At 52.1% G+C, this 22183-nt stretch overlaps 1 protein-coding gene across 4 annotated transcripts in view; it reads right to left on the bottom strand.

Moving 5' to 3' along the window:
• Window positions 1–22183, bottom strand: part of SLC7A1 (solute carrier family 7 member 1) — a 68881-nt gene that overhangs the window by 31068 nt on the left and 15630 nt on the right. For 2 of the 4 annotated variants that reach the window (XR_004479862.2, XM_033416125.2), the window contains exon 2: window positions 2900–2996. The gene's annotated coding sequence lies outside the window, so the exon portion shown is untranslated. Of the gene's footprint in view, window positions 1–2899; window positions 2997–3765; window positions 3793–3857; window positions 9410–22183 lie in introns of those variants that run through there. The other 2 variants (XM_033416127.2, XM_033416126.2) reach the window with 2 other exon arrangements.

Below are 22183 nucleotides of genomic sequence, written 5' to 3'. Positions count from 1 at the left end.
GGTGGCCCGTGACCCACTCCCCCTGGTGGGAGCGGGAGTGGGGTGGGAGCTGGGGCTTGCCTCTCCCAGCAGAACCTGGCAAAGGGGAGGGATGTCACCCCACAATTATGTGACACTATTTAAGGCTCTGTCTTACCAGCCTGAGGAAGTGAGTGGCCACATTGGGAAAACCCAAGCGGCAGTCAATGTGGCCTCCAAGTTGGCCAGCGAGAGACTGGGGCCCTAAGTCCCAAAACCATGAGGACGTGGATTTGGCCAACAACCCAAGGAAGCCCGGACACAGATCCCGTCCCCAGCTGAGCCTTCAGCTGAGAACCAGGTCCTGGTCCACAGCCCGACTGCGGCTTCGCGGTGCTCCAGGCACCTCGCTAGCTAAGCCACGCTCTGACTCCCGACCAGATGAACCACGAGAAGACAGATGTCTTAGGCCCCTAAGTCTGCGGTGTGTGTGCAGTGACAGCTGACTAATCCATGGTCCAGACGGCCATGAGGTAACAAGTGAGTCTGCATTCACTTTCTCTTTAAACCTTCAAGGACCCAAAAACCAGAGCCCAACGTTTCTTTAACTTTCTCTGCTTCAGTGATGGAGTTAACCTTTAATTCACCTGAAACTATTTTTTCTTGGTTAAGGCGGAATGATTTGAAAGGAATTTCTTTCTGGAAGAATGGTGTACATTAAATAGCTATTATTTCACTTTTAAAAAATGGTGTTTCTACCCTGTGCCCCTCTTTTAGGACTTGCAGGAGCTACAAAGATAAGCAATATGCTGTCCCTGCTCTCAGGGTGCTCGCAGCCTGGAAAAAAGACCAAATTAGCCATCCATCCATCCAACAAGTATTTATCTGACGGACACCTACTATATGCCTCTCCCTTCCCTGTGCTGTAGGGAAAGAACAAAGTTCCCTGCTCTCCTGGCAGGAGACGACAATACAACAAACCAAAGAGCACAAACAGGCGGCAGAGACCCGAGCCCTCCGGAGACACGTCACCTCCGCCACCAGCTGGCACCTGGCCTCTTCACTCAGGAAGGGCGCCGTCACGGCGTGGCCGGTGGGCTGTGAAGTCCCCTGATTTAGAGCACTAGGAACCATCCAGGGCTTCCCCAGACACCTCATCACGGCCCTGCCGACCCGAGAAGCCAGCAACCTGAGGCTCTTCACTCAAATGTGAACACTCCCCGCAGCCTGGGTACCAGGTGACACAGGAAGGGGCTCTAGGAGAGGCTGAGCAGCAGACAGGAGGAGATGCAGCGTGAACGACTCTCACTTAAGCACTTCTACTGAACAGGTGCTGAAAAGGAGGAGGAGAGACCAGGCTACTCGAGGCTCACGATGGGCCGCGCTCCCCCTTCCCTGCCGCACGGATCTAACCTGACTCTTTGGGGAAGTGCGCCCGGGAACCTTTGCTTCTGACATTTACAAGCTGCAACGGCCTCGTAAACAAGGTGCTCACTCAGAGCGTGGACCTCTCGGGAAGGAGGAGCTGGGGAGCCCCGCCCGTCCCTGCGAGGCGCCTCCATGAGGCCAAGGTCCCGGCGACACGTCCGCCAAGCCGCCTGACGAAGGACTCAGAGGGCTGCAGATCCTGATCGCGTGTGCGTTCTTAGCACGGCTCCACACTCGGAAGGAACAACGTGAACGGCCCCAAACGACTGGAAGACTGCAGGGTGGCGGGGGAGTCAGGTGCAGAGCTGAAAACCCCTTGTGATAAATGAAACAGTGACGAAAATGACTGTCTCCACACTCAGCGAACCTGTTTTCTTAATCAAAACCTAAGCAGAGCAACAGCTTTCCAGCATTTTTCTAGTAGAATCCTCTCCCCAAACTACACCCTACGCTAAGCCCAAATACAAGCATCAGGGGAAGGGGGACCCGCTCTTATGTAAAGGGACAAGGGGTGAGCAGCCCCCCTGCTGGCCTTGACCTTCCCCGCCCTCCATGCCTGCTCCTGTGCCCCGCCCCTGCCCAGGACTCCAGGGCTGCAAGGACCGGCCCGAAATACACCGACCTGCAGCGGGTCGTTATAGCCCCTAAACCCAAGAACGAGCTACGGGAGAATTCTTAAGGACAAGAGTGACAAGCAGAGGAGTGAGAGGCACAGGAGCAAGACAAGAAGCTTGGGAGCAGAATGGAAAGTGGAACTGGCCCTTGACCTTGAGAAACCACAAAGTCTCCCAGAGTCAAAGGCAGACACGGAGCGGATGCATCACGGCCGAGGCTCTGTGGCCGCCCACGGGGCACAGTCCCTCCAAGGGCTGCAGACCAGGCGGTGCCCGGAGTGAGGGGACACCCTCTCCCCACGGAGCCCTGCACCGAAGGCCTTGCTGTCGCAGGGTGTTAAGAGGTCTGTACGCAGCAGAAGTGCAGGTAAGAAGTCAAGAACCCATTAGAGTGAAAAGACAAACCTTTCCTGGTGAGTCAATGGGACGGAAGAGCTGGATGGGCGCAGCAGTGAGACATTAAAAAGACAACTTAGGGGGGCTTCCCTGGTGGCGCAGTGGTTGAGAGTCTGCCTGCCAATGCAGGGGACACGGGTTCGAGCCCTGGTCCGGGAAGATCCCACATGCCGCGGAGCAACTGGGCCCGTGAGCCACAACTACTAAGCCTGCGCGTCTGGAGCCTGTGCTCCGCTACAAGAGAGGCCAAGATAGTGAGAGGCCCGCGCACCGCAATGAAGAGTGGCCCCCGCTTGCCACAACTAGAGAAAGCCCTCGCAAAGAAACGAAGACCCAACACAGTCAAAAATGAATAAATAAATTAATTTAAAAAAAAAAAGACAACTTAGGGCTTAGTTATCAGTTAACTTAAAAAGCCAGCGGCCAGCGAAAGCCCTAAATGAGTAACATTCCAGCAAAAAAGAGCAGACTCCCCTGCCGGGGTGCTGACAGGCAGACCGTACCTGGACTATGGCGTAAGGACTGTCACCTTGTCACCCGAGGATCCCTGGGTCCTGGAGCGAAGACGTCTCAGGAGGGACGAGACGGGGCTGCAGGCTCCTGGGAGGCAAGGAAGAGACGTTAGACTCCATCTGTTTTGACCCCAGAACCTCCAAGCCTGCGGCCATCGCAGGGAGGGAAGATTCTGTTTAGCTCAGCATCCGGAAGGCAGACGAGGTCCCACCACGGGGACAGAGCAGCACGCGGGGAGCACCGCTGGGGAGAAGATGGGAAACCAGACCAGACGGCCTCCAAACCAGAGGTTCTACCCCGCTACCGCTACAAACGTGGGGTCATATCTAAGTAAGGACGACAGCAAAGCATCTTCCAGACAGGCTACGCCCACACATCCAGGACACAGAGGTGGAGCTGTGCGCGCTCTGCGGCCCTGCGAGGGGCCAGCCCGGGGAGCGAGTGCTCTCCTGACGCTGGCACTGAGAACCGAGGTCAGCAGGGGCAGAAAGCCTCAGCTGTGTCCTCCAGGGAACGCGGGGCTCCGGTCAGTGTGACCGGCCGCTCTCCTGTCCCTGCCGGCGCTTGCAGTGTCAGGGCACCAGCGCAGAGCACACGGCACTAGTGCACCACCCTCGCGGGCCCTGGGCAGCCACCTGCCCGTGACTTCAGGTGGGCCACACGCTGCTCTGACGCGGGGCGTGCTCTGTCACCACGTGCCGGGGGAGCGGCCTGCAGTCCCAGAAGGAATGAATGCGGTGACGGTCACTCCTCACAGGGGCCTCCAGGAAGAACCTCCTGGACGAGTGGCATATAAAGTCCTCTGTTTTCCCAACTGCGGGGCTCCTACTCTACACAGGCTCACGCACTCACCCACCCAGGAGCTGGAGTGGTTTAGCCAAGCTTGCTGCACATGACTCTGCACCGATGTGAACCCAGGTGCGGGTTATTGCTGAGCCAAAAGCTCACGTGAAGATGCTCATCAACGGCTCAAGCTGCATCACTTCAAGGCAGCAAAGCAGGTTTCCAGCGGCTGCAGCCAACCGTTCCACCCCACCAACACCTTCTGTATATTCATTCTGTGCTAATGTTTCAGTCTTTGCCACTTCCCACTTTGAAAATGTCCAAACCTACATGAAAGTTAATGCGCATATTTACACACTTTTCATCTACATTTGCCAATATTTAACATTTTGCCACATCTGCTCTATCGTTATGTAAATATACACTTTTCTCACGAACCATTTGATACTGAGCTGTAATAGCTAACATGACACTTGACCTCTAAGTACTTTGGTAACTCCCAAGGATGAAACTCACCCACATAACTGTAACGTCACTTGTTAGAAACCGAACATTCATTCAGTAGCCTCTAAAACACAGCCCACGATCAAATGTCCAAAACCAACAACATACTGGCATTTGTCTGTCATGGGCCAAGTACCACAGGGCAGTGAGAGAAACGAAGATGAGTTAAGGCCCAGGTTCACAGCCCAGGGGGAGACGGACACACAGATCCTTCCTGGGAGCTGGGCACAAAGGGGGAGCTGTCTCACACGCGAGTCTCTGTCTTGGCAGAAGAGAAAGTGGTCGCTCCACCTGAAGACCTCAGGACAGGTCTCTGCAATCTGGGGCTTTTCAGAGGACGAGGTTACCCAACTTACACGCAGAGAGCCGGAACGGAACACAAAAACGGAGAGGCTAGAATATGACAGCCAGAACAATGCCACCCAGCCCCAAAATGTCCAAATCCTACCTCTGGGAACTTGTGACTACGTCAGGTTACATGACAGGGAGGTTGCAGAAGGAACGAAGGTGCTCATCAGCTGACCTTGGACGAGACGCTCCCGGGGTGGGTCTGATATGTAATCCCCAGGGTCCCTGAAGGATGGGGGAGGGGGCGGGCAGCCCCCAGAAGCCCACAAAGGCAAGGAACTGGATTCTCTCGAGAGCCCTAAGAAAGGCACACACCCTCCCAACACCTGGACGCGAGCCCAGTGAGCCCTATTCTGGACTTCTGACCTGCAGAACTGAAGACTAATATTAGGTTGGCCAAAAAGTAAGGTGTTACGGGACATCCCGAACGAACTTTTTGGCCAACCCAGTAAATTTGCGTTGTTTTAAAGCCTTTTTTTTTCACGTAGAGGCTTGAAACAAGGCTGGAAACTGTCAAAGTGCCAGGGGCTGGGGCCAAGTCATCGAGTCCAGCTGCCGAGAACCATGATAGGATCTGTATTTTAGGAAGAAAGCCCCGGAATGAACGGAACAGAATCCAGAAGGAAAACAACTGGCGATGCTTGTTGCCAAGGATAGAATTTGAGCTTTCAAGCAAGAATCCTAGAACTGTGGAAAACCGGTACCTGTCACCAAGATCTCAGTCGACAGCTTCCCCAAACTTAGGGTTTTCTGAAGACTTCGGTGGTGATGTTAACAAATGTGTTTCCAGTAAACATATACGATGAAGTCTGTCAACGCTTACATCTGGATCATTCAGTGAAACAGTCACATCCACCGAAACAGAATCACAGATGGGTAAAAGATTGATCAAGTACAAAACAGACCCATTTCAGAGTACAAAAAGCTCACGGACATGGTTTCAGACTCCACGGGGTACCAGCTACCACCTGTCGAGTTTCCGTGCGGTACCAAAAACTCTCCACAATCACCTGAAAAGGCTACTAAAGTCCTCTTCCGCTTCCAAGTACAGATCTGCGGCCACATTTTCTTCATGTATTTCAACTAAAACAACACATCAAAACTGAATGAGGTATAATCAGACATAAGAACCAAGTGGCCTTCTGTCAAGCCACACATTAAAGAGATTTGTAAATGTGGAAAACACCACCACTCTTATTAAACTTTTTTTGTTTTGGAAACTAGTTTTCCATAAAAATGTTTTCCATAACAAATGTTACTTGTTAACGTAAAATCGTTTATTGTTATTGTTACTTTTTGCAGGACTAATACATAAATATTTTAAGTTGTTCTGAATTTTACTTTGTAACATGATACAACCCACATAAGCGAAAGTTCTCAACGATTTTTAAAAAAGTTTTATTTATTTATTTACTTACTTATTTACACTTATTTATTTATTTTATTTTTGGCTGCGTTGGGTCTCCGTTGCTGCGCGCGGGCTTTCTCTAGCTGCGGCAAGCGGGGGCTCCTCTTCGTTGTGGTGCGCAGGCTTCTCATTGCGGTGGCTTCTCTTGCTGCGGAGCAGGGGCTCTAGGTGCCCGGGCTTCAGTACTTGTCGCACGTGGGCTCAGCAGTTGTGGCTCGCGGGCTCTAGGGCGCAGGCTTCGTTGTCCCGCGGCATGTGGGATCTTGCCGGACCAGGGCTCGAACCCTCGTCCCCTGCACTGGCAGGCGGACTCTCAACCACTGCGCCACCAGGGAAGCCCCTCAATAATCTTTGAGAGTGAAAAGGGTCCTGAGATCAAACAGCTTGAGGACCACTGCTTTAGGGATGCCGTACGGCGTGGACCCAGCCAGGCTGACACAGGCCCCGTCAGCAGAGCTGCCCTCCTGCTTCCTCAGGCAGGACGAGGCAGCCTGAGAGGGGGCCTCACTCTGCTCATTTCCCTGTCATGGTATCAAAGCAGTTAATGCCAAACTTCAGTGCTAAAGAAAGGCCTGCCGTACATTACACCAGGCTGACCCCACCAGGATTAATGGGATTGGAATGCATAGTCATAAAACTCATTAGCACTGCCTTTCTTTAATCCAAGAATGTTTCAACCGATTTGTTCTACTTCGGATTTGAAATTTCACTTGTTATAAACAGGGTAGTGAGAATGCTACAACCACCTCATACCTAAAGAATGTGATTTCACTCCTTTCATAAGTACAGCAAGCAGCATTCCAACACCACCCTTGCTGGGCTTCCAAGGGCACAGACACTGCACAGGTGTGACCAATGACACCACGTGGCTCTGTGTAACAGGCGACACCCACACACTGATGGGAAATACATACATAAAATAACCCGAAAACATCAGCCAACGTACTTCCACTGAATAATTTATAAACCCAAAGGAATCAGGGCTTCCCATCAAGTACATTGATAGCAACTACTAAACAGGTTTTTGGCTTTATTAAACACAGTGCCCAACTTTGGGGCGGCTTAAATAGCTGCTTTGCCTTTGAATGAGTTTGTGTATTGTTCTTCATGCCACAAATGTCTTTGAGTGCCAGATACACTTCTAGAAACCAGAGATGCAGCGGTGAACTAACTAGACCAAAATCCTGCCTCGGCAGAATTTACATTCTGCGACTAGGAACACGTCTTTGAAAAATAAGGATGCATGAACTATCAACAGGAGGTAGCACGCTTCTGAGCTCCTAAAGCAATTCCATGAAATTATTAGAAAGAAGATGAGCCCCCCCCATTATACCAGCGACTGCTCCAGCCCATCAGAAGGTCAGATATGAAGGTCATTGTAAGGAATGAAGCTACAAGAAGAGTTCAACGCAGTTAGGGGAATTCTGTTAAGTCTTCTGACTGCAACCAAGCACTGTGGCAAGAACAGAGCTCCCTGGCTGGCCTCGAGCCCCTGGAACAGACAAGGACCTCCCAAGGGTATGCATGGGGGGTCGGAAGCCTGGAAGGAGGGCATCTGTAGTTTGAAAAAACAAATATTTTAATTAAATTTTTTCTTTGGTATGAATAGTTTTGAAATTTCAGCACGAGATTTTTGTTTGTTAAAAGGGAGCATGGACTCAGAGGCTGACGAGTACCGCGAAGAAGTTAATATCCTTCCTGTTCAAGGAAAGAGAGGGCTGATGGACTCAAAACCTGAGTGGGGGAGAGAGGCCTCCAGGCGTCACCCAAGGATCCAAAACTGTCCTCAGAGACGCTCACACTTTGTTCGCCTTTCCGTTATGACCCTGCAGGACGGGCGCCATGGGGCTGCTTCAAGAACTGACATCACGCAGCTGCTCCTGCCATGCACCGAGAGCTGGTGACTCCGACATGGCCTTCCAGACCACCAGAACCTGGGAGCGATCCCCTCTGTCCTGAGCCTTCCAGTCCTGAAGCTCTGCATTTGGCATTTATCCAGAAAGGAGCCGACTGTCATAGACTGAAATAATACACTCACGAGGGGCCGACCTGGCCGGTACCAGAAACCACAGTACTTTTACACATTGTGTCCCCAGCCTTCCCCGTGACCCACACCTCCTGCTGCCCAGGGCTCTATGACGGCAGGCCATGCTCTTGTTCACAGGTGGTCAGTGAGAAAGGGCTGGCTTCCACCTGAGGACAGGGGGCTCGTGACGACGGGCGTGTCTTACAGCTATTACTAAATCCGTTCCCCAGAATGGATTCCAGCGTCCACTGAGAATGTGACTATATCACCTCTTCCTGCAATTTCCATTGTCCACCCTGTTTCCACCTTTACTGGGGACCAACACCAGTTTCTGTCCACCCGCTAAGGCAGCAATAACATTTAAACATAAAAGCTGTTTGAAAGACCTCACAATATATATAGCCACCTGTGGTTCCACAATGCTTATTAGGGGGGAAAAATGTTACAAACTCTAAAGGAAATGTGGTCAAAGAAGTAACAGCAAGATATTAATCCCACTCCCAACCCTTCAATAATTAACATTACTCCCGCCAGTTCTGCACCAAGAAAAAGACCACAATTTGACAGATCATCCTTCCTTTGAGACGCAAGATACTCCACGACAAGGACACTGAATCCTTCTCGGCTGTGTGCTGCGGCAGGCCAGGCAAGGCCGTGCTGCCCACGGGCGTAAATCTCCCGGGGAGGAGGAAGGGGGCATCCAGAGAGCCTAGGGGGTTGGGGGCACCGAGTCGGGGGCTGTAGGGCAGTGGTTCTCAACTGGGGGTGATTTTGCCCCCCAAGGACCACTTGGCCATGTCTGAAGACAGCTTTGTCGTCACAGCTGACAGAGGGTGGTGCTGGCATGTAGCGGGCAGAGGCGAGGGACGCTGCTGGACATCCTCCAGCGCCAGCACAGTCCCCACCAACAGAAGGGTGCAGAGCGCCGAGGTGGGGGGAACCTGCCGCGCTGTGTAGAGCTGTGAGTGAAGTGCTCCACAGATGCAGTTTTTTAATAAGCGAAGTGGTTTTTAAAATATTTTAAAGTAATGTTTTACTCTTAAAAAACCTACAAATAATGCCTGCGATTAAACATGTATTCACAAGAAAGCAAAACGTTGTCACCACGTCGCTGGAAAACCCTCGATGTCCCCAAACCAGGGCTGAGAATTACCAAGAGGCAAGCAGACAAAGGAAAAAGTACAAGATGAAAAAAACATGCCGAGGACTAAGACGAGCTGTGCTTCTTAATCCAGGTTTTTAGAGTGAACCGGACCCTGAAGTTCTGCGCGAGCTCGTTCATCCTGCGTCACATGGACATGCTCAAAAGTCCGTGGGGACGGGACCGCTGGCGGGGGCCCCCTGAGAGAGAAGGGAACCAGGCACCCGCCACGCGGTCCCGTCAACGCTTCACAGGTGCGGTGCGGGGCTCAGAACAGGTTAAGTACCTCGAGCGGCTGTCAGGCTCCACCGCCGCCCTTGTTACACCGTGTCAGTGTCTGAGAGGGGAGGACGCCCAGGCTCTGCGGTTCTGGAGGAGCACAAAGAGGGGGCGCGGTCCGCACGCGAGGACCGCGGCTTCCGTCCCAGAAACGCTCCGCCTGCCAGTGAGCAGCCAACCTCTATTTTTAACACCTGACAATCTGAGAGGCGAAATCTTACCTTCTAAGAGTTGGGCAGGACCACCTGGCCACCTAACTCAGAAATCGCCGCAGACTGTAAGGAAAAACTGAGCAGGGCAGGAAAGCGGTGGGGAGAGAGAGGAGGGGGAGCCACGGAGGGCTCGCTGACTTTCCATTCAGTCATTTCCCTCCGACACGGCCACCCAACTCCATCTCCGGTCCAGCAGTAACCGGCAGGCATCTGCCGTCAGGTGTCTCCGCAAGGACGGCAGCAGCGATCGTGGCGGCTGGCGTTTACTCTAGGCGCCTACTCGGTCCCGCCCAGACCGAGCTCTGACGTTTACACAGCGAGCACAACCCACTGCTCTACGGAAAAGCAGCTTCTTAAAGCAGGTAGAAAGCAGAGCCCCGGCTCAAACCTCAGCGCGTCTAACACCACTCTGAGGCTCCTGAATTACCTTTCGCGCTACTGAAACTCTGCATGAGGCTTCTAGTAGGTCCCCGAGGGCAACGGGCCATGTGATTACAGTAAAACTTTAATCAGACACAAAGATGACCCTCCCACTTCGCAAGCACAGTCAGAGGCAGTGGAATGAGGAGAAATCGTTTTCCGAAGACGACCTGGCTTTCAACCCGACTACCTGAATGAGCTTCTGCAGATTACTCTGAACCCCAATTTCCCCACTTCTGCAATGAGGAAACGACTGTCAAACTCACAGAACTGCTTAAAAATCATTGGAAGTTGAGATTATGCCTATAAATACATCAAGCACTTCTTAAAATCAATTCATTGTTGAAGGCTTTCTCTGAGTAAGTGACGTAACTTCAGAAATACTTTCTCTTCATTTCATACTGTTTCCCAACTGCACTGGCTCCTGACTGGCATTTTGTTTGTTTGGGGGTTTCTTTTGGCCTCACCGTGTGGCATGCGGAATCTTAGCTCCCCGACCAGGGACTGAACCGGCGCCCCCTGCGTTGGGAGCATGGAGTCTTAACCACTGGACTGCCAGGAAGTCCCCTGGCTGGCATTTTGGAATCTCTCTGCCAAAGAGCTAATGGGCGACACCAACAGATAGCATGCAGCCAAGGGGAGCTGTTATCTACAGAAATCCTCCCACTTAAGCGAAGAATTGTTTGACCCGTGACTGTCAGCCCTTAATTACATGGTGCGTCAGTATTTTAAAAGAACTGTCTCACGAACCAGCGGTTGGGGTCCACGATGCCGCCTGCCCTGGATGTGGACATTTGAGGCTTCTGTCTGCCAGTGACTTAACCCAAAGAGTTTAATAAAGGAGAGTCTTTGCCAGTGAGGAAGTGATGTTACTATTGCTGGGAAGGTGAAAGAGCTACTCAGGAAATATATGAATACAACACAAAAACTGCAGGGTTTTCTCCAAAACAGCAGCAGAGAGAGGAAGCCGAGGGGAATTTCAGGATGGAGTCATCAGGGGGGCAGTGGTCAAGGTGGAGGCGTGGCCGGGCTAAGGCAGGAAGGCGGGCGCCCATCGGACAGGACAGGGGGGTGGGGGTGGGCAGGGAGGAGCACAGCGGTCCCAGGAGAGTGGGGCCCAGCCTGCCAGGAGGCCGGCAGAGGGAGCCGAGGTCAGGGTGCTGCTGCCCTAGGTCCAGGCTGAGCTTCTGCAAGATCTCTTCCGGCTCGACGATGGTTTCCCTGGAAACACACATTCTGGCCTCACACCGATGCATTCTCCTGAGACTCAGAAAATATAATCCACGGCCCTTTGTGCTCAGGATCCCCTCAGGCCACCTGCCAGGGCCCAGGCAGATCTGTCGATCACCAGGCAAATAAGCCTGTGTGCCGGGAGAGGATGATGTCCCTCTGCCACGCCCAGTGGGCGCCCCCCAGGAGGCAGACTGCAGCCCCCCTCTATTTCCCTGCTCCCGGTTCCTGGGCAGCCTCATCAAGTTACCCCTCCTGCCCCTCTTAACCAACACTTTCTATTTTTAAAGCCATAGCATCAATGCAGAGACAGACCCTACCGTCTGGGGCCAAGGACCCCTCACCCGTTCTCACTCTCAGAGGGCAGTGAGTGGGCTCATTACTAACCCACTGCTTTGCCAAGTCCAAGTCTAAGCCACTTTCCCTTCCTGGGGCCCGAGCGATGGTGTCTACTGTGCCATCAAAGTCTACGAGGAGGAACGTGATGATTACACAACAAGGTGAATGGACTTAATGTCACCGAAGTGTATACTTCAAAATGTACAATAAAAAATAAGTAACAGGGCTTCCCTGGTGGCGCAGTAGTTAAGAATATGCCTGCCAATGCAGGGGATACGGGTTCGAGCCCTGGTCTGGGAAGATCCCACATGCCGCGGGCAACCAACCCCGCGAGCCACAACTACTGAAGCCCACGCGCCTACAGCCCGTGCTCTGTAACAAGAGAAGCCACCGCAGTGAGAAGCCCGTGCACCACAACAAAGAACAAAAGCAGCCAAAATAAATAGATAAAATAAATTTGTGTATATATATAAAAAAGTAACATTCAAAAACTAAAAAGAGGGCTTCCCCGGTGGCGCAGTGGTTGAGAGTCCGCCTGTCGATGCAGGGGACACAAGTTCGTGCCCCGGTCCGGGAAGATCCCACATGCCGCGGAGCGGCTGGGCCCGTGAGCCATGGCCGCTGAGCCTGCGCGTCCGGAGCCTGTGCTCCGCAACGGGAGAGGCCACAACAGTGAGAGGCCCGCATACTGCAAAAAAAAAAAAAAAAAAACTAAAAGGATTCCTCAAAAATCTGAAGTTACTGCTATAGGACCCAACCACTCCTAGATATATAACCAAGGTAGATGTAAAAAAACTTGTATACAAACACTTGCATACAGATGTTCACTGCAGCATTATTCATAATAGCCCCAAAGTGGTTAAACAACCCAAATGCCCATCAACAAAATGCAGTCTACCCATACAAGGGAATATTATTCCGCCATAAAAAGGAATGAAGTACTCATTCATGCTACAGCGTGGATGAACCTTGAAATCATTACGCTAATGTCACGAAAGGCCATGTACTGTGTTAGTTCAGGTATATGAAATGTCCAGAATAGAGACAGAAAGTAGATGAGTGGTTGCCTGGGCGGGTGGGTGGGTGATGAAAATGTTCCAAAATTGTGGGAATGGGTTGCCTAACTGTGGATCTAATAAAAACCACTGAATTTATACTTCAAATGGATGAACTTTATGGTATTAAATTATATTCAGTAAAGCTGTTTTTTTTTAAAAAAAAAAAAAAAGCCGAGAGGCACCCAACCCACAAGGAACTGCCCAGTAACGGCTTTTCTGTTAAAGGTGCCCAGGCAGACTCTACAACTTCTATCCAAGTTCAGCTGCGAAAGCAGCACTTTGTCCCCCATATTTTAATTCTGCTTCAAGTCAAAACTCTGCCATTCCCCACCCCACCCAATCAATAATTATAGCTCTGGCTGCAGCTGATAAGACGATCTCCACTCTATCTGCACAAGCCATTTAATATACGTAACAGTCTTTCTGCTTTGAGAGTTTCACGAACGTGAAATCAGCTCCTGTTTAATAAGCCCTAACTACACGCACTGCCTCCGCTTTTGTCCCGTTACACTGAACGCAGGCTCCAGTTTCAATACACAGCTTAAATTTCCACGGTGACAGGGCACAGAATAGCAAAACTGAGGAAGGCTGCAGCAGGTGTTGGCTTAAATGATACTTAGTTTAAGCTTCCAGCTCACACAGGGCCCGGGGGAGGCGTATCCCTCTCGCTCTGCGTGTGCCTATGGTCCAGGACCTCAGAGGAAAGTGAATCAGAAGAAAAGATCATCAGGCAGCGAAAAAATTAACAAAATTAACAAAGTCTCTTAGCACCAGCACAGTATCTTCTAAGACTGTCACGGCGCACTAACAGGACGAATAAATCACCGGTGAGGCAGGGGAAAGCCAGGCCCAGCTTGGGAAGCTGCAAGGAAAAGTGCACAGGAGGCGATTTCTGGGGGGCGTTTCCCGTACCGAATGTTCAGAACACTCCCAAGGCTCAGCTGCAGACCTCTGTCTGCCAAGGCACACCTGGCAGGTGAGTTCACACCACCCTCCTGGGCGTTCGCAGGCTCTGGGTACATCTCCCTGCGGGCAGGTGTCTGCCTGCCCCTCTCCTCCCACGATGTGGCCGTTGACAGCACGGTGGCTCTGGAGAAGCCTGAGCAGACAAATGAGCCTTGGCTGTGGCCAGGAGAGCAGCCCGGGTCCGGGAACGAGAAGCCTGCCTGTGCAGCCCTGCCATTACCGAAGGGGATCAGGCAAGCACCTGCAGGCCTGGGCCTCTGAATTTCTGTACTCCGATAGACTCAATTCGTCCTCCTGGGGCTAACCACTGGCTGTGTCGCTGCAATTCTACACACGAAGGCAGGCAGAGCAACGTTAACTACAAAGAGTGGATGGTGCCTCCCAGAGGCTCCCGCTCAGGGGGCCCTGCTCCCCGGGAGGGGCACCGCACACCTGCCATTGATCAGCCGGGACTCAAGTCAAAAATGGCTCTGTTCTCGTTTTCTCCACCAAACTTACACAAAATTTCTTCTCGAGGAGCTTCTTGAGAACATTTTCATCTGTGTGAAGTGGTCCCAACGCGCTGCACATGAAGTAGGAAACAGGAAGGCCGGCGCTGGGAAGGAATGACGAGATGATCTACAACATTCCGAACCAGGCTCCCAGCACACCACCCTCAAGAGTCTCTGCTGGATCTGCGTGCCTCATACTGTTGTCATACTGTTCCTTAAAGGAATCCACCTTTTCATAATTAAAATGTTTTCAGAAAACCTGTATTCTTCTCATAAATGGAGCATCACCAAAAGATCTGAAATCAGATACGAAACTCAGCTCCGTCATCCCACGGGAGCGCCGTCTGCTTCCTGCGGGGACCCTGAAGGGTAGGGCCTGACAGGTAGTGAGCGCCGGGCGTGTCAGCATCTAACAGACGTTAGAATTTAACGCACTATTACGATAAAAATGTTCGCGTTCTCCCTGAAATCATCTTGCACGCAGAGCACACCCAGCACGCTCTGGCCCACGAGCTGACGAACTGTGGCACCTTGGGCCCATTTTTGTGTTGACCCTGAGTTCAGAGTGGTTTCTGTTAAGTTGGTTGAAAACAAAAAAATAAAAAAGAGGAAGAGGAAGACGCAGATCATCATTCGACAGAGACCACGTGCAGCCCAAAAAGCCAAAAATATTTGCTACCCAGCCCTCTTCAGCTCGTTCTCATTACACCCCTACTTTGCCAATGAGGCGACCCGAGACCAATTCCGCTGAATGACTCAGATCCACCGCACACAGGTCTTCAGGCTTTTGACAAAGGAATTGCACCCAAGAGGCCATCAGTTAAACGCTTTCAAAACGGGCCTCCGTCCAACCACTTCAACGTCATTATAAGGAGTGAGTCTCGTCTACAGCAAACCAGATGGGGGCGGGAGCAGGGCCGGGACACAATTCCTCCACCTGTTCTCGCCCACCTCCTCAGCCCCCACCACTCCACCCCTCCCACCAGGCACTGAGGCTCACCTGTGTGCATCCTGATCCCTCCGGCACCAGCAGGTGAGGGAGGAGACCCCCGGGATGGAAGACCCCTCCGCACCGCCAGCTGCAGCCCCCTGGTTACCCGAGACAGGCCGCTAACACGCCGGACCACCCCTGCCCTGTCCCCGCCTCTGTAAGCAGGTACCAAACTCACTTCACACGACCCGGTCTGAGAGTGCCCTGCTGCCCGCAGGGGCCCTGATGGCTGCGGCCTTGCAGGCAGTGAGCTCTGGATGTCTGCAGCTGCTGATGTCCCGTCAAGAACGCGTGCAGCCAGGCCACCCCACCGACAAGGCCTCTATTATAGAGCCGCACAGCTGGACGGGCCTTGAAGCCTCTGGTGGCCCCTCCTCCCCCTAAAGGGCGCAGCTCCGGGGCCAGCCTAGACCCCCCCTCACTCTCAAAACTGCCCAGAGTCTAGTGATTCGTTATAACAACACACTGCATTATGAGAAGGCATTTTTAAAAAATCTTCAATTTAATGAAATCTGAGCAGCTGGTATGTCACAGACATGTCCCAGTCACATTACACAAAGTAGGTTAATAGAAAGAAGAGGTCAGGACGGGGGGCAGGTTTCCTGACATAACGCGGAAGCTCTCTCACAGCCTCATTCTCGCACTGCCTGGCCTGGCCCACGGAGTGAAAACACCTGGTAGCTCCTGCCTGAGCGTGAACCCCTGGGCAGGTGTGGTCACAATGTCCTTATGGCACAGAATGAAGTGGCCACCGTGCCCGGCGGTGCCTCTTCTGAAGGTCTTCTGCCCTGACCTCAGCATGAAGAGACCACAGGGATCCGGGCACCCGGGGGAGCTGGAAGCTCGGCTCAAGTTACTATCTGTTGAACCAAGCACATGCGAGATGGACACACCTTTCCTACATCCCATTTTATCAGAAGTCCCAGCACCCCCGAGCTGGGTGCGCTCGGGCACGCGTCACTACCCGGTTTTCTGATGGAAAGACCGCTCCGTTTCAGCCTCACCACCTGAAAACCGGGTAGTGAGTCTTGCCTCCCCTACGCCTCCCCACCCGACCCCTGCCTGCTCCCGGCTGTGGAGGTCAAAGAGCAGAGAGGGAAGAGCGAGGTCAACGTCTCAGACACAACCAGATTCAGAATATGGCGGGCAAGTGACTTACCTTCCCCGGGCTCCCTCTCCCTCCGCATAGATACCTCCCGGCCTGGGGCAGGGCCAAGCGGATTAACACGTGCAGGGCCCTGAGGAGCAGCTGGCACACAGGAAGCACTGATTAGTACTAGTTTCTTAATCTGTAAGAGATCTTACTATCAACCAGCATGTAAAGTGCTTTGAAGATTAAGCAGGTACTTCAAATGACAACTGTTTTTAATTATATGAAGGTATCCTGTAATTGACCGCGCACTACGCAAGCATAGTTTAAAAAGTACTGGGTTGGCCAAAAAGTTTGTCATCTTATGCGAAAACCCGGACGAACTTTTTGGCCAAAGCAATAAAAATAAGCTTACTGTTTGACTTATTTCCATCCGTACCAGTTCAGATGGTTGAAGGTTTGAGGGCTACTGCCTCAAAATACTTAAATTGACTTAAAACTGATAAAAATATTAAGTATATGAAATGTACAAAGAAATAGACATACACATTACAAGTAATATTGAGTTTCTGACCACTGATTTTTGTTTCTGAATCTGTAAACATTCCGGTTTCTGTAGCGCTGACGGCCGCCGTCGTCTGCCGTCATCCGCGGTGTGTGGGTCGGGGGCTGGCGGTGACCGTGGCCGTCCTGGTGTCCGCTGTCATTTAGGAGCCAGGGTGGGGGGGCTGCTCTGGGAGCCTGCTTCGCAGGCGAGCAGGTCAGATGGTGCGGGCTGCGGGCTGACACCACTCCACCCAGGGGCCTCTTCACCTGTTTGGCTCTCGGGCCAAATCCGGCCACTTTAGGAAATGAAATGCTCTGTTTCACCTGCCCTGCCGCGGGGACGGCTGCTTCCACTGCGAACCCCCTGGCGGAAAGCGATGCCCAGTCGAGAGGCCACCTTCCTCCCGCCAGGAGGTCTGGACGCGCACAAAGCCCAGTTATTTGTTTTGCCAAACTGTATATACACTGAATGGAAATGTTTGTTTTCTGTGTCCCACTCTACGTCTCAAGAGACAAATGATTAAAGAAGAAATTCAAGGGCATCTTTTTTCCGCTCATCGCCTCCAACCTGGTTATATTAAGAGCCCCACTTCCTGCCTTTTAACTTACGTTTCTGTCGGCCTATCATCCACTCTTCTTTGTTGACCTTTACGTGTACAATGTTGCTTCAAAACCCTTCTTCAAAGGAAAGGTCAGAGTGAAATGTCACCGGGAACGATGCCAGATGGCCAGCAGCCAGGGGCACCCGCTCCCAGAGCTGAGCTTACCTGTGGGGTGTGTGACCCGGGGACCAAAGGCAGGAGGGACAGCCCGCGGCTGGGCGCCCTGACCTACTGCCGGCCACGCCCACAGCGGAGAAGCCCAGTTCACCAGCCCGGACCCCCAGGACCCCCCATCCAAGAGCTGCTTACGGTGCGTCCACCGCACGCACACGCTCTGTTGGAACTGTAGGTGACAGAGAAAGCTCCGTGCTCCCTGCCCTGGAGGCTGGTCATGTAACAGGAGAAAGGACATTAAAAAAAAACACAGGGTGAATATGTAAGAGGATTCCCAAAAGGTGGAGGGTTGGGAAGCTGAAAGAAACCTCTAAGGTTACTGCACAGGACAAAAGATGGCTGTGACAGATGGGGAAGGAAGGACCGACAGGATGCAATAAGTGCCAACAGTAGAGGCAAGAGATGGGAGCGAGTCAAAGGTAACCTAAGCTCTCAAGCCCGGGAGACTGGAAGACTGAGGACTCGTAAAGAGGCGACGCCAAGAACCCACGCTCGGGTGAAACATCCAGGTCCAGGTCCTGAGTTCGAGGTGAGACCAAGGGAGGCGCTGCGACCTGTCATTCTGACCCCGCCACTCACTCTCTCAGCTCTGGCTTACAAAATACAAGTGATCCCAGGCTCACAAAAGCAGCGCGTTAGCAGCACGGAAGACCAGCGCCGGCTCACGCTAGAGAACTAAACTAACCAACATACCAACCAGAGACAAGCAACACATACGCACAACTGGCAAAGGCCAACTGAGTACGTTAACAATTCAAATCTGCAAAACCTGATCTAGAAAAACTGCACTCGGAAGGAATAAACGGCACAAAAGAAACAGTGGCTGACGCTAAATTCACCAGAATCTGCTGTGGACACACGGCTGACAAATGCTGGCAATTTAAATGCGATGTAATTTACCCTGACGAGAATAATTTCAGAAAAAAGCAAAATTTGAATGGTTTGTCTGTGCTCTAAAAACTTAATGACTTAAACTGAAGTTCACTCAGGGAAACGTTTTCATCCAAAATTCATCTGTGATGATATTTCTGACAAAGTATTTATATTCACAAACAGAGTCAAAACATCCTCAGAACAGAACCGTGTGTCAAAATGCCCCGTGTTCAGCAGCACAGACACCCGGCACACAGCGGGGCACGCGAGCCGCTGAAGCAAAGGCTCCAGGTGGGGCTTGTGCAGGGGTCAGTGCTGACAGGGGGCTCGGGGGGGGGAGCTGGCTGCTAAGAGCCCTGTGGGGAGCAGGCCCACGCTTTGAGCCCAAGGAGGAAGCATCGCTCAAGGGAAGGGGCAAGAGCAACCTTAGAAAGAGTCCAAAGCAGGACTTGCCTGGTGGTCCAGCAGTTAAGACTCCGCGCTTCCAATGCAGGAGGCACGGGCTCGATCCCTGGTCAGGGAACTAAGATCCCACAAGCCGTGTGTGCAACCAAAAAGTCCAAAGCAGCTGGACTTTCCTGAAGTGGAGAAAGGGGCGTGACTCCATGTTTCTCCCTGAGGCCCACACCCTCACCTCTCAACGTGAGCCAGGAGCCAAAACAAGGCCAGATGAAATACAGGACGCCCACCTGAATCAGAATTTCACATGAACAACGAATAACGGCTTAGTGTATCATAATTACGTCCCAAATATTGCCAATAGATATCTTTTCAGTATAAAAAACGTTGTACTAAAACAGTATCCATTGCTTACCTACAATTCAAATTTAACTGCATGTCCAAATTTAACTAGTCATCCGTCCAGCATTTTTAGTTGCTCAACCTGGGAACCCTCGCCTGGTGTCCACGGCCCAGGCCTGAGCACCTCACCTCCACCCACACCCTCCGTGCCCCTGATCACCAGCCCTGAGTTCTGACGGCCTCTCTGCAAAGGCCTTTCCGCAGACCAAGCAGCAAGTAAAGACCCCCCCCCAGCATCCGTATCTACCGAGCCTCCCCCCACACACCCATACTGTGCATGGAGGAAGCTGCCACCACAGACGCAGAAAAGGAGAGAGTCTGCGGGAAGAAGGGAATGGCCAGGCGTGTGAAACATTTCAGAGACAACGGCGGTGCGGGCTGATGACAGACCACCAGAGGGTCTAATGAGAAAAGGCTGTCTAAAAGCGAGCAGTTCCAGTAGCAGCTTAGCTTCCAGAGGGGTGAAAACAGGTGCTAGCTAAGAGCCTGGCGTCCTCTCTAGTCAGCTGAAGCATAAAGACACGGCTTCTCAGCAACGGCTTGCATCTTCACGGTGCCTGCAGAGAATGCCACAGAGTGTGCCCTGGAAGGGCCAGCCAGCACCTGGGTAACTCAGGCAAGTGCCTGTGGGCAGCCAATCGATGCTGCTGCGTGAATGAATGAATCCACACTTTCTCGAAGAACTTGTTCTGAAATTTGAAATCGTACATAATTATTGAAATATAATATAAGTCCAGGGCCAATCTTCCATTCCCTGGCACGCACCGCGGGAGCTGACGTTCTCTGCTCTTCCACTAGTCATGCTGAGGATTATTTGTAGGGCGGGTCACGAGCATCTGTGCTGGGCCCGAACCGAACAAATGAACCAAAAACACCTGCCATTCCACGTGATGACGCACACGTTAAGATTCACAGGCATAAAGCCGAGAAGCAAGGCCACCACTTCCCAAACAAAAGTCAATCTAGTTCCGAACCCGTTACTTTCTACGCCCCTTTGTGTAACTGCCGTGGCCGGTATTTAGTTACGGGAGCGCTTAATCAAACAAACATCCAAGAACACCGCAATTTTCTTATTTATACATAAAAGTATTATTCAACCCCACGCCAATTTCCCTTGCTCTGTGCTGGAAGAAATCCCAAGGACGCCTTATCACAGCAAAAAACTTCAAAAAAAAGAGGACGACATATATTTTTAAAAAGAGAGTACTGCATATTGCTTCTAACTTAGGATAAATCCCCAGCATACTTTGAGTTTTTATAAAGGAACTTTTATTTGCTTTGCTACTATGAAGTTTCCATTCTGCTAAAAGCCCCTAATTTAGAATTTACAAACAGATCGAGCCTGGACAAAGTGAACTGTGCTGAGCTTTGGGACACAGTATCCCCTGGCATCGAGCAAACGTGCTCCACGGCTCTGCTGCTAAACGTTTAGGTATTTTACGATGGAGTAAAAAACCTAAGCTAAGAGCGGGTTTAATGCTCAAATTAAACCAAAGGCTTTTCATACCAATGCCTGAAACGTTTAAATTCAAATGGAGTCTGTGTTCTTAGTACTTGTTTTTTTCAAACCTGGCCCAAGGGAATGTATCTCTGTCCTCATGCGGGGGGCGCTGGTGCCAGCTCCGGTTATCTGCCGCTGCCTTGCAACTTCTAAGGAAGGACCTATCCACCCACAGCTCACCGTTCAGTGCTGGAGATACATGTTTTATTATTAATTTTCAGCAAACGTCATTAATGCTCAGGGTTGCCTGGCGCTCCTGTGAACAAGAGCAAACACTCACAGGACCGGCAGAGTCAAGGAAGACCATGCCTTCTGCAGGTGGAAAGAACCACACGACTGTCTCAGCTGAGACCCACCAATGTTCTAACAGCAGGGAGACAGTTACTCCACTGACACAGTCCTAACACTGGGGGTTGGTCACTGCACCATATCTTTGGTTTCTTGGGACCCCAATTCGCCCTAAAGGCTGACACCAACAATACCAATCTCAAATGAGACCTACAGTACTTCGTGGGGCTGGGGAATGTCAGACTTGGAAGGAAGGTGTTCCGGGTCACCTGCTCCTCCTGTGCCGATGGCCTTACCTGAGGCCATCCTCTGAGGACCCCTGTCAGATGAGGGCACTGTGGTCTTTCCAGACGACAAATGTGCCGTGTCTACCGACGTTAAAAGTCAACAGAAGAACGAAAAGTACAGACAAAGGGAAGGAACACCCACTGGCCAAGCACTGAGTGCAGCCCCGGGCTGAGGGCCCCGGTCGGCCACGCCCCCTCGGTTCCCAGACGGCCCAGTGGGCAGCGCCCATCCGAAGGACGCAGGCCCTGGGCTGGAACCCAGGTCTGTCTGGCACCTGGTGCTCCCACTTCCCATTCCGGCGGCCCAGGTGAGAGGAGCCCTCGCCGTGGCTGGTCGTCTCCACTGCTGATTTTCATTATCGATTACCTACATTTAAATGCCAATATGAAACTTTACAAACTCTCAACAGAGAAACACAAGGCCAATTCTAGAATTCAACTACAATTCCCTACATAATGTGGTCTGCCGTCACTGGGGTCTGACGTGGCTAAGGTACGGTGACCTTGACAGTCAGATGGGGCTGAAGGCGCCCTCGCCGGGCGCCTCTCCTCCGTGCCACCTTCTCTGTGGCTGACTTTGCTCCTGGCGGCGTCCTGTTGGCCCTGACACTGTGCTCCCACCCAAGTGGGTCAGGGTCTGCAGAAGCAGGGCACCACGCTCAACCGGCCCCCGCGAGCCAAATGCGCCCCACCGGCTGGGAGAGGCTGAGGGGGACACGGGATGGCCAGGGAAGTGAGGACGGGGCACTGGCTGGAGGGGAGTGGACGGGAGGGAGAGCGCCCTGCAGAGGGCAGAGCAATACTGCACAATTCGGTTCCAAGAGGGGGCTCCTAATTCAGACGAGAAGGCTGTGCCCATCCTGGGCTGTGTCTCACTTCACAAGGACCACAGAGCGTAAACAAGACAATGCAGACG

The sequence above is a fragment of the Orcinus orca genome, chromosome 18 (genome assembly GCF_937001465.1).
Source record: "Orcinus orca chromosome 18, mOrcOrc1.1, whole genome shotgun sequence".
In the NCBI taxonomy this organism is placed as follows: domain Eukaryota; kingdom Metazoa; phylum Chordata; class Mammalia; order Artiodactyla; family Delphinidae; genus Orcinus; species Orcinus orca.
The sequence above is the reverse complement of the archived record's forward strand: the minus strand, read 5'-3'. Positions and strand labels throughout refer to the sequence as shown.